Source organism: Dasypus novemcinctus, chromosome 23, assembly GCF_030445035.2.
Source record: "Dasypus novemcinctus isolate mDasNov1 chromosome 23, mDasNov1.1.hap2, whole genome shotgun sequence".
Lineage (NCBI taxonomy): Eukaryota > Metazoa > Chordata > Mammalia > Cingulata > Dasypodidae > Dasypus > Dasypus novemcinctus.
Window position 1 is genome coordinate 29861778 of NC_080695.1, and position 12584 is coordinate 29874361.

At 41.7% G+C, this 12584-nt stretch overlaps 1 non-coding gene across 1 annotated transcript; it reads right to left on the reverse strand.

The window, feature by feature from the left end:
- Positions 1–3967: 3967 nt before the first annotated feature.
- Positions 3968–4074, reverse strand: LOC111764859 (U6 spliceosomal RNA). Its single transcript, XR_002797362.1, has one exon. It is a non-coding gene; the product is annotated as a U6 spliceosomal RNA (small nuclear RNA).
- Between the last annotated feature and the right edge of the window lie 8510 nt (positions 4075–12584).

A 12584-nucleotide genomic window follows, 5' to 3' on the forward strand; every position in this document is an offset into this window, starting at 1 on the left:
GTACTAAATGCTCCTGAGTTGTTTGCTTTTAAAACGGGGGCTCCCAGTTTCAGTTCCCAGTGCCTTCTAAAGAAGACAAACAAGATAGCGAGCTAATGCAACAGGCTGGCACAACAAGGTGACTCAACGAGGAGACATAATGAGGAGACACAATGAGAGACCAAAGAAGCAGAGAGTGGAGGTGGCTTAAGCTATTGGGCGCCTCCCTCCTACATGGAAGGTACCAGGTTTGGTTCCCAGTGCCTCCTAAAAAGAATATGAGCAGACACAGCACAAAGTGAATAGACACAAAGAGCAGACAGTGAGCGCAAAGCTACAAGGCGGGGAGAAATAAATAAATTAAATAAATCTTGAAAAAATAAAAGAAGGGGAGTTCAGGCTGGACAGGTAGGTTGGGGCTGAACCAAGGAAGGCCTTGGATTTTGTCAAGTTTAAATCTTACTCAGGAAGCAGTAAAAACCTTTGAGGGATTTTTGCCAGATGGTTTTGCAACTGCAAGAGAATATAGTGACTCAGAGAAAACATCACAGAGTTCAGCATCGAGCCTGGTTTACTGAGTGGGAGTGCGTTTCCCAGCATAAGAAAGGCTGCTGATGTTTCCGAAGGGACTGCCTGCCACCTCCTGCTACATTAATGAGTCTTATTTAAGGGAATATGACTGAGATTCCCCTCTAGTGGCTGAGGATGGTATTTCCTTGGAGGAATGGGCTGATATTTCTTAATCTATTTAATTGTTTTATATTCAATTTATATAAACTGAACATCTTTTCTGTGCCAGGCACTTTTATGTACATTATCTCCTATGATCCTCACAAGAGCCATATGAAGTAGATACTGTTGTCTCTATTTAACAGAAGAAAAAGCAAGAACTTACCAAATGAGAGAGTTGGAAGGGAATCATTTTTCCATAAGATCGTTCATTACCTTATAGCTCATTGCATTGTTAGTTTTTCTAATGGCTCCTATTTGGCTAAGCTCTATCCTCTGCTAGACTAAATCTTAAGCCCAGTTCTTATTTTTGTGTGTGTATGATTTCAAGGCCTGGCATCTTGTGGTTTTTTTTTTTCAGTACACAAATGAGTATTTCCATTTCAGTTACTCAGCAAGCCAGTACTAACCAAGAAGTAAGCAAATATGCAGGAATAGGGGTCAGAGGACATTTAAACATTTATCAAGATTTAAGTACTGACCTTTTTTTTCTAATCCAAAAACCCTTACACTATAGCTTTCCTGTGACTCCTCTTCAAATATTGTACAATAGCTTTGTCCAAACATCTCTGCTCTGGGATGGGCATTCTTCAGCTGATCCCTTTTCTGAAGTCTTTGTAATCAGCTCTGCCTGCCCCCACTGGGTCCTTCCCTGGACTGCCCTTATTACTGGCCTTCTTCCTCTACAGTATATCCCTTAGTCACATTTTATTTCTGTGACATCACCTTTTTCCATTATGTAAACTCTCTATCTTTAGCAATTACCTTTCTTCCTAGTTTCTGTACCAAATTTCCAATGTTTGCTGGACAGCCTCACCTCGAGGCTGACCCATAAAATTTTTGGCATGTCTGGTAAAGTTGTCCTTTACTTCCAAACCCGTTTCTTTTGTAGACTCTGTTGTTAGATGCATATATGTTTATCATTGCTATAATTTCCTGATGGATTTACCCTTTTATCATTATAAAATATCCCTCTTTATCTTCAGTAATATATTTTGTTTTAAAATCTATTTTGTCTGGTATTAGTATGGCTACTTTAGCTTTCCTATGTTGTTGCTGTTTCCTGATCTATCTTTTCCCATCCTCAACCTATTTGTATCATTAAATCTAAAGTGTATGTCCTGTAGATTATCCAGCCTGACAATCCCTGCGTTTTGATTGGATTGTTTAATCCATTCATATTTAATGTTATTATTGACATAGATGGATTTATGCCTGCCATTTTATTTTTGGTTTTCTATATGTCTCACCTATTTTTTTTTTAAAGATTTATTTTTATTTATTTAATTCCCCTCCCCTCCCCCGGTTGTCTGTTTTCTGTGTCTTTTTGCTGCGTCTTGTTTCTTTGTCTGCTTCTGTTATCGTCAGCAGCACGGGAAGTGTGGGCGGCGCCATTCCTTGGCAGGCTGCACTTTCTTTCGCGCTGGGCGGCTCTCCTTATGTTTGCACTCCTTGCGCGTGGGGCTCCCCTACGCGGGGGACACCCCTGTGTGGCACGGCACTCCCTGCACGCATCAGCACTGCGCATGGGCCAGCTCCACACGGGTCAAGGATGTGGTATCCTTGTGGCCATGTGGTAGATGGACGCCCTAACCACTGGGCCAAAGTCCATTTCCCTGTCTCACCTATTTTTTAAATCATTTCTTATTAGAGTAGTTGTAGGTTTCCAGAAAAATTGTGCAGAAAATACAGAGTTTTCATTTAACCTCCCACCTTCCCCCATTTTCCCTATTATTAAAACTTTGCATTAGTGTAGTACCTTTGTTACAATGGCTGGAAGAATGTTAACATAAGTATACATTGAGTACATTAGGGGTTAATGTTTGTGTTGTACTGTCCTATGGTGGTGGTTTTTTTTAAAATTCTAGTAACATATCCAACTAAAAATTTTCCCTTTTAACCACATTCAAATATATAATTCAGTGGTGTTAATTATATTCACAATGTTGTGCTGCTACTACCACCATCCATTAACAAAAGTTTTCCATCAGCCCAGACATAAATTGTATACCCATTAATCATTAATTCCCCATTCCCTACTCCCATTCCAGGCTCTGGTAACCTGTATTCTAGTTTTTGACTCTATAAATTTGCTTATTCTAATTATTTCATATCAGTGACATTATATAATATTTATCCTTTTGTGTCTGGCTTATTTTACTTGAGATGGTGTCTTCAAAGTTCTTCCATATTTTGCATGTATCAGGACTTCATTTCTATTTATTATTGGTCTGCTAAGATTATCTATTTCTTAATTTTTTTATAAGAGAAGTTGTGGGTTTACAGAACAATCCTGCATAGAATTCAGGATTCCTGTATACCACCATATTTATAATACCTTGCATTGGTATGGTATATTTGTTAAAATTAATGAAAGCACATTTTTGTAATTGTAATAGTAACTGTAGTCCAAGGTTTAACTTAAGGTTTACTATTTGTTTTATTCCTTTCCATTTTTTAAAATTTTATTTTATTCTAGAAACATATATACAACCTAAAATTTCCCCCTTTTAACTACATGCTAATATGTAATTCAGTGCTGTTAACTTTTATTTTTCTTCTTGAATCAATGTGGGTAGTTTGCGTGTTTCTAGGAATTTGTTCATTTTATCTAAGTTAGCTAATTTGTTGGTATACAGTTGTTAATAGTATCCTCTTATAATCCTTTTTATTTCTATGGGGTTGGTAGTGATGTCCCCCTTTTCATTTCTGATTTTAGTTATTTTCATATTCTTTTTTTCTGTCAGTCTAGCTAAAGGTTTGTTGATTTTATTGATCTTTTGGTTTAATTGATTCTTTTTTTTTTAATTCTTTATTTAATTTATCTTCACTCTAATCTGTTATTACCTTCCTTCTGCTGTCTTTTTTTTTATTGACTTTGTAATAATATTACATTAAAAATATATATGTGAGGTCCCATTCAACCCCACCCCCCCACCCCCCCTCTCCCCCCCCCAACAACACTCGTTCCCATCATCATGACACATCCATTGGATTTGGTAAGTACATCTTTGGGCACCTCTGCACCTCTTAGACAATGGTTCACATCATGGCCCATACTCTCCTCCATTCCATCCAGTGGGCCCTGTGAGGATTTACAATGTCCGGTGATTACCTCTGAAGCACCATCCAGGGCAGCAACATGTCCCAAAGACGCCTCCACCTCTCATCTCTTCCTGTCTTTCCCCATACCCATCGTCCACCATGTCCACTTTTCCCAATCCAATGCCACCTCTTCTATGTGGACATTGGATTGGTTAAAAATATGGAACGCTTCACGAATTTGCGTGTCATCCTTGCGCAGGGGCCATGCTAATCTTCTCTGTATCGTTCCAATTTTAGTATATGTGCTGCCGAAGCGAGCACTCCTTCTGCTGTCTTTGGGTTGTTTACTCTTCTCTTTCTAGAACATCTAGTTGTGAAGTTGGGTCTCTGATTTGAGATCTTTCTTCTTTTTTTTTTTAAAGATTTATTTTTCAATTTATTTCTCTCCCCTTCTCTGTCCCCCCCACACCCAGTTGTCTGCTCTCTATGTCCATTCGCTGTGTGTCCTTCTGTGTCCGCTTGTATCCTTGTCAGTGGCACCCAGAATCTGTGTCTCGTTTTGTTGCATCATCTTGCTGCATCATCTCTCTGTGTGTGCAGTGCCATTCCTGGGTGGGCTGCACTTTTTTTTGCACTGGGCGGCTCTCCTTACGGGCTTACTCCTTGCTTCTGGGGCTCCCCTATGTGGGGGACACCCCTGCATGGCATGGCACTCCTTGCACGCCTCAGCACTGCACGTTGGCCGGCTCCTCACACAGGTCAGGAGGCTCTGGGTTTGAACCCTGGACCTCCCATGTGGTAGACGGACACCCTATCCATTGGGCCAAATCTGCTTCCCTCTTCTTTTTTAATGTAAGCATTTAGAGCTATAAATTCTCCTCTCAGCTCTGTCTTTGCTGCATCCCATAAATTGTGGTTTGTTGTGTTTTCATTTTCATTTGCCTCAAGGTGTTTCCTAATTTACCTTCTTTTTTTTTTTTTAAAGACTTATTTATTTATTTAATTAATTCCCCCACCTCCCCCAGTTGTCTGTTCTCGCTGTCTATTTGCTGCGTCTTGTTTCTTTGTTCGCTTCTGCTGTCGGCCACACGGGACGTGTGGGCGGCGCCATTCCTGGGCAGGCTGCACTTTCTTTCACGCTGGGCGGCTCTCCTTATGGGTGCACTCCTTGCACGTGGGGCTCCCCTACGCGGGGGACACCCCTGCGTGGCAGGGCACTCCTGGCGCGCATCAGCACTGCGCATGGGCCAGCTCCACACGGGTCAAGGAGGTCCGGGGTTTGAACCGCGGACCTCCCATGTGGTAGACGGACGCCCTAACCACTGGGCCAAGTTCGTTTCCCTAATTTAGCTTCTTGTTTCTTCTTTGATCCATTGGTTGTTTAAGAGTACCTTGTTGATGTAGTATAAGATCTCTACATTCTGGCTGTGGATAGCATGAAATATTCCAAGCCACGTGTGAGATCTGGGCTCAAAATCTCCCTCACCAAGACCAAACATGCCTATTTGATACTTCATAATGAAGAGTAGCAATTTGAGAAATCTTGAGATTTCTCAACAGAAGGGTATCTGGTCTATAACCCCTAGTAATGAGCAGAAGCTAAATCGAACCTTTTGGGAAAGCAGCATGGTTTACTTGGTATTTTCTGTTAAAGGATCTGGACATTTCCAGGAATTTTCTAAGATGTCTTCTGAGATAGGAAGGGAAAAGAGCCAGGTTTGGGACTCTGCTGGATTAAAGGAGTATTTAAGGTTGAGTGGATACAAAAAGAAAGTCTTCCATTTCAATTTGCACACCCTTTACTTAATCCCTGGAATGACAATAAGAAAGTCCTAAATAAGCAGAGATGGGCAGGAACTAGAACCTCAGGTTGGTGAACAGTTGCTCCAGTTATGGGAACACCTTTCTTTGGGAGAAAAAACCACAACTGATTGAAACTCAGGTTATAGCATATTTGACTTTGAATACAGTGTCAGTATATTTGATCACTGAGAGTGCCTTTCAGATCATTTAGCTGTCTTTTTTTTTTAAAACTCTTCTAAACTCTTTGCTGGAGCATCATGCTTATTTAAAACCAGTGACTGTACTGACTTCCAAACCTGAGATGGGGTTTTTTTAATGAATGGGCTTTTCTAGGTTAGAGCATTGTCTCAGAAGTCCATGCAATTACACAAACAGAACCCGAAGTTAAGCCATGGACTAATAACTTCTCTAATAAAGAAAAGGGAAAGAAGAGTGCATTATATAATTTGCACATATTTATGAACATTCCATTTCTTCCTCTGTTATTTTTGTTTGTTTTGTTTTGTTTTTTTGAGGTACTGGGAACCAAACCCAGAACCTTGGTGCTCAACCACTGAGTCACATTGACTTCCTTGAATTGTTTTTTTTGTTTGTTTTGCTTGTTGTTCACTTTTGTTTTTTTCAGAAGGCACTGGGAACTGAACCCGGGACCTCCCACTTGGGAGGTGGGAGCTCAATCACTTGAGCCACATCCACTCTCCTGTTATTGTTTTTTTTTTTTTAGTTTCTTTTTTTAAATTTTAAAAATTAAAAAAAAAATTTTAATTCATTTTTAAAAAATATTACATTCAAAAAATATAAGGTCCCATTCAACCCCACCACCCCCACCCCACCACTCCCCCCACAGCAACACTCTCTCCCATCATCATGACACATCCATTGCATTTGGTAAGTATATCTCTGGGCATCGCTGCACCTCATGGTCAATGGTCCACATCATAGCCCATACTCTCCCACGTTCCATCCAGTGGGCCCTGTGAGGATCTGCAGTGTCCGGTAATTGTCCCTGAAGCACCACCCAGGACAACTCCAAGTCCCGAAAACGCCTCCACATTTCATCTCTTCCTCCCCTTCCCCGCACCCAGCAGCCACCATGGCCACTTTTCCCACACCAGTGCCACATTTTCTCTGTGGACCTTGAATTGGTTGTGTCCATTGCACATCTATGTCAAGAGGAGGCTTAGATTCCACATGGATACTGGATGCACTCCTCCTGCTTTCAGTTGTAGGCACTCTAGGCTCCATGGTGTGGTGTGGTGGTTGACATTCTTCAACTCCATGTTAGCTGAGTGGGGTAAGTCCAATAAATCAGAGTGTAGGAGTTGAAGTCTTTTGAGGCTCAGGGCCTGGCTATCATGTCAGTCCAGAGATTCAAATCCCCTAGATATATCTTAAACCCCAGCACCAACTACAATTCCAGTAAAGTAGCATGAAAGTCTTGTGAAAAGACATCCCATCTGTGTCCAGCTCCATTACGCAGAAACACCAGCTCCAAAGAAGGACCAACTGACATGGCAGTGAACCCCATCTGCCATGACCATAGAACCTGTGGGTCTCTTTAGCCCTCAAAAGAACCAATACCTGGGGTTGTATCTACTTTATCTGTCTCTGAGACTCTGCTCAGGTGTGCATAAGGGCAATCCCTCTAACAACCTCCATACTCTTTTTTAGAGACTCATAGCCATATAAACTCATTTCTCCTTTCCATTTCCCCCTTACATTAGGTCAAACAGCATTTTAAAATCCTGTTATTATATGTAGACAGGGATATTCTGCTGGTCCATGTTGAACATTTAATTCAAGGTCATTTTCTAGTTGCATCATCAGCTGGTACTTGGTAGTGATCCCTCGGTGCCAGGGAGGCTCATCCCCGGGTGTCATGTCCCAAGCTGGGGGGAATGCATTGCATTTACATGCTGAGTTTGGCTTCGAGACTGGCCACATTTGAGTAACATGAAGGCTGTCAGGAGAAAACTCCTAGGCACAGTGCTACTCTAGGCCTTGTTCTTATTTCAGGCGTATAGGCTCACAAGCATAGTCATTAGTATCAGCGGCTCACTGTTGGACCCTCATTCCTTCCTGGTCCTTACTGTTGCACCTGGGGGACTGCCACTACTCCCCTAGGGACCACGACAGAGCACCCCCGGCCAGGAACCCAGTAGCCCCCCAGCTGTTGTTTTTAATTGTTGCTACTATGAGTATATCCAAACATTACCATGCACCCTGGATATATGCCCTGTATAACTCCCTGTCAACCATATATCACCTGTCAATAACATCCTATACCAGTATTCCTCCACTACCACTGTTGAACCACTCTGTGATCCAAAACTTCCTGAAAAGTGAAGCCCAATATAATGTCAGGATCCCTTACTAGTAAAATGGAATATAGCGATGGGTTTAAAGGTTAGATATAGAATACATATTGATTTGGAATAATTCTGCATCCTATCTTTTTCTTTTCTTTTTTCCTAATTATTGAGCTTCTCTTCACAAGAGCCTTAGATCACAGTAATTCATATATACAATATACAGTACTCCACACATCCACCATAAAACCTTTTCCCTTCCACAGCGACGTTCTTATAACTTATTCATATCATATTTACTTAAACTGATGTACAGACTCTGAGACAATAGCTTTCAAACAAGGTGACATCTGTGCTTACATTGTGGTCCATACTTTAGGATATACAGTTTTCTAAATTTTTAGTTATCCTATGTTTTACATTATGGTTTGCATTATTAGTTTGTCGCCCCCTATATGTTTTTGGTGTAACATTACATGTTTTATATCCATCCTTGTGTACTCTTGCGAAACTCCTCTCTTACCCCCACATTTACCTTGGTTCTGTTATTGTTTTCTACCTTTGTTCCATGTGGTTGGAATAGATACATTGTGTGGTTGGAATAGATACATTGTATGGTTTCAATATTTTTTAATTTATTGGTACTTGTTTTGTGACCTAACATATAGTCTGTCTTGGAGAATGATCCATGTGCACTAGAAAAAATGTGTATTCTGCTGCTGTTGGATGAAGTGTTCAATATATGTCTGTTAGGTCTTGTTAATTTGTAGTATCATTCAAGTTTTTTATTTCCTTATTGATCTTCTGTCTAGATGTTCTATTCATTAGTGAAATTAGTGTATTGACGTCTACTACTATTAATGTAGAACCATAATTTTCTCCTTTTAAATCTGTAAATATCTGCTTTAAAATATGGGAGCTGGGAGCAGATGTAGCTTAAGTGGTTGAGTGCCTGCTTCCCATGTATAAGGTCCCAGATTTGATCCCTGGAACCAACTAAAAACAAACAAACAAAAAACCAACTAAACCAACTCTCATGGGAGTGAATGTATCTTAGTGGTTGAGCACCTGCTTCCCATAGTACAAGGTCCTGGATCCAATCCCCAATATCTCCTAAAAAATGGGGGTTCTGCCATTAGGTGCATATTTATTTATAATTGTTATGTCTTCTTGTTGAATAGACTCCTTTTTCAGTATATGGTGACCATCTTTGCCCCTTATAACAGTTTTTTTACTTAAAAGTCTATTTTGTCTAATATTAGTATAGCTATTCCAGCTATCTTTTGGTTACTATTTACATGGTATATATATTTCCCATCCTTTCACTTTCAGCCTACTTGTGCCTTTGAGTTTGAGGTGAGTTTCTTGTAAACAGCATATAGTAGGGTCATGCTTTCCTGGAGGTCTTTATCCCCCTTCAATTCACTGTGTGGTGTCCTCTCCTTTTCATCTGAAGAACTCCCTTTAACATTGCTTGTTGAGTAGGTCCAGTGATGATGAACTCCCTTAGGTTTTGTTTATCTGGGAATATCTTAATCTCTCCCTATTTTTCAAAGGAAGAGTCACTGGACATAAAATTCTTGTTTGACAATTGTTTTCTTTCATCACTTTAAATATTTTGTCCCCCTGCCTTCTTGCCTCTATGGTTTCTGAAGAGCAATCAGCACTTAATCTTATTCGAGTTCCCTTGTACATTACATGTTGCTTTTCTCTTGTAGCTCAGAACTCCCTCCTTGTTCTTGGCATTGGACAGTTTGACTACTATGTGCCTGAGCATGGTTCTCTTCAATTTTACCTTATTTGGGGTTCATTGGGATTTTTGAACATTCATATTCATGTATTTTGTTTTATCTGGGGATCAGTTTTTAAAAGACTTTGTCCAGTATGTCTGAAGTATGGTCTTGTTCATTGATGTTTTCTCTATTTTTATATTGTTTCATCGGATGGGCCATCATTTCCTGTTTCTTTGTCTTGTAATCTTTTGTTGAACATTGTACATTTTTTTTTTTTTTTTTTTAAAGATTTATTTATTTATTTAATTCCCCCCTCCCCTGGTTGTCTGTTCTTGGTGTCTATTTGCTGCGTCTTGTTTCTTTGTCCGCTTCTGTTGTCATCAGCGGCACGGGAAGTGTGGGCGGCACCATTCCTGGGCAGGCTGCTCTTTCTTTTCACGCTGGGCGGCTTTCCTCATGGGCACACTCCTTGCGCGTGGGGCTCCCCCACGCGGGGGACACCCTTGCGTGGCACGGCACTCCTTGCGCGCATCAGCGCTGCGCATGGCCAGCTCCACACGGGTCAAGGAGGCCCGGGGTTTGAACCGCGGACCTCCCATATGGTAGACGGACGCCCTAACCACTGGGCCAAAGTCCGTTTCCCAACATTGTACATTTTAATATTTTAAAGTGTTAACTCTGGGATTTAGTCCCTGAGCTATCCCTTAAGTTTGTATACAATTTCTGATATGAAAAATTTCCTTGAGTGCTAGGAGGTAACAAAAACAAATTAAGGGGAAAGCAGATGTGGCTCAAGCAGTTGGGCACCTGCCTACCACACAGGAGGCCCAGGTTCGGTTCCTAGTGCCTCCTAACGAAGATGAGCAAGGGAAGCGGATGTGGCTCAAGTGATGGAGCTTCTGCCTACCATAAGGGAGGACCCAGGTTCAGTCCCTGGAGCCTCCTGGTGAAAAAGAAGAAAAGAAAGCATGCCAGCACGGTGAGCCAGTACCCGCGTCAGTGCCCGTGTGATGAGCTAGTGCCTGTGTAGTGAACGCAAGTGCCCATGTAGTGAGCCAGTGCCTGCGTGAGTGAGTCATGCAGCAAGATGATAATGCATCAAAAGAGAGACAAGGGGAGAGTCAGGGTGAGTCACAGCAAGGACCAGGAATTGAGGTGGTGCAATTGACAGGGAGCCTCCTTCCACATCGGAGGTCCCTGAGATCAGATCCTGGTGAATCCTGGAGGAGAGAAAAGGAGAAGAGAAGACAACACAGACAGCAAAAAAAACAACAGGGCAGGAGGAGGGGAAGGGGGAAAAATAAATAAATAAATCCTTAAAAAAAAAAAGACAAACAAGACAGAAAGCTGGCATGGTGAGCTGATGCAACAAGATATTGCAATGAGGAGACACAACAAACAGGGAGCATCGTGACTCAAATGATTAGGCACCTCTGTCCCACATGGGAGGTCCCAGCGTCAGTTCCTGGTGCCTCCTTAAAAAAAAAAAAAGACAAGCAGACACAGAGACCACACAATGAACAGACACAGAGAGCAGCACAAACAATGCGGGGGGTGGGGGTGGTGGTAAAATAAATCTTAAACAAAAAAAACCAAGGCAAAAAACATCTTTCACTGTCTTTGAAAATTAGCTCTGCACTGCTAATGCTCTTTTTCAGAGTTAAGCCCTCTATCAAGATCAATCTGAGGTGAATGTGAAGTGCAGGGTTCTCTCTGTATTTCCTTGACATATATATTGTATTAGTCAGCCAAAGGGGTGCTGATGCTAAGTACCAGAATTCTGTAGGCTTTTATAAAGGGTATTTATTTGGGGTAGAAGCTTATTAGTCACAAGGCCCTAAAAACTCCAACTTAAGTTACTGTAAGAGGTTCTTTCTCACCCAAAGTCATTTGCCACTGTGTTGAAGCAAGATGGTGGGTGATGTCTGCAAGGGTTCAGCCTTCCTCTTCCTCTTAAGGCTCCATGGGCCCAGCCTCTTGTGAACTCAGCTGTAAACTGGAGGGCTCGTCTCTTTCCTGGGCTCAGCTGCTCAGGGCTCTGGTCTCTGCAGCTACAAACTATCAGGCAAATGGTTCAACTTTCTCCTTGGGGCTTCAGTGTCCAAAGCTAAACTCTCTTCTCTGCCGTGTCTTTTTTCTGTATGAGTGTCTGCCCACCCAGGGGGTGGGGACTCAACGTCCTACTGAAGTGGTCAAATCAAAGCCCCAATCTTAATATAATCAAGTAAAGTGAAACTTCTGAATCTAATACAATCTAATATGCCCAGAGGTAGAGACAAGTTTACAAACATAATCCAGTATCTATTTTTGGAATTCATAAATAATATCAAACTGACACAAACACACATACATGGGAAGCAGGTGCTCAACTGCTGAGCAAACCCATTCCCCTCTCGAGTATTTTCTGAGCCTGCATCTTGTCCTGGACTTTTGATTGCTGTGGTCTTAGGAATTCTCCCATTTACAGGAATTTGAATGCTCTGTCTACTCCCTATGAAATAGACTTTATCCCCCTCCTGGCTACTGTGGTGTATGACTTAAAGCAGGTAATCCTTTGCCCCAGCTGACTTTGTCTTAATCATTTCTTATACTGCTTTAGGTGCCTACAAGCTGCTTCTGCCTCAGGGTAACTTCTGGAAAAGCAAGCCAGTAACAGTTTCGTGGTATAGTCTTTCAGGCTGCTACCTGATAGATTTGCCCCAACATACCACAACTCGGTAGGCTCATAGGGGTTACCTTGCCCCCTCCAGAACAGGGCCAGTGACTCATAATGGCAGTGCAGGCTGGCTCCACGCTGTGCTGGGGAGGAGATGGAGGAAGGGCCAGCAAGGGCACAATGAGCTTCTACCTTTTTTACTGTTTTTTTTAGGAGATACCAGGGATTGAATGTAGAACCTCATACATGGGAAGCAGGCACTCAACCAGTGAGCTAAATCTGCTCCCCAATGAGCTGGTTTTTTTCATTTTTTTCATTTTTTGTTTGTTT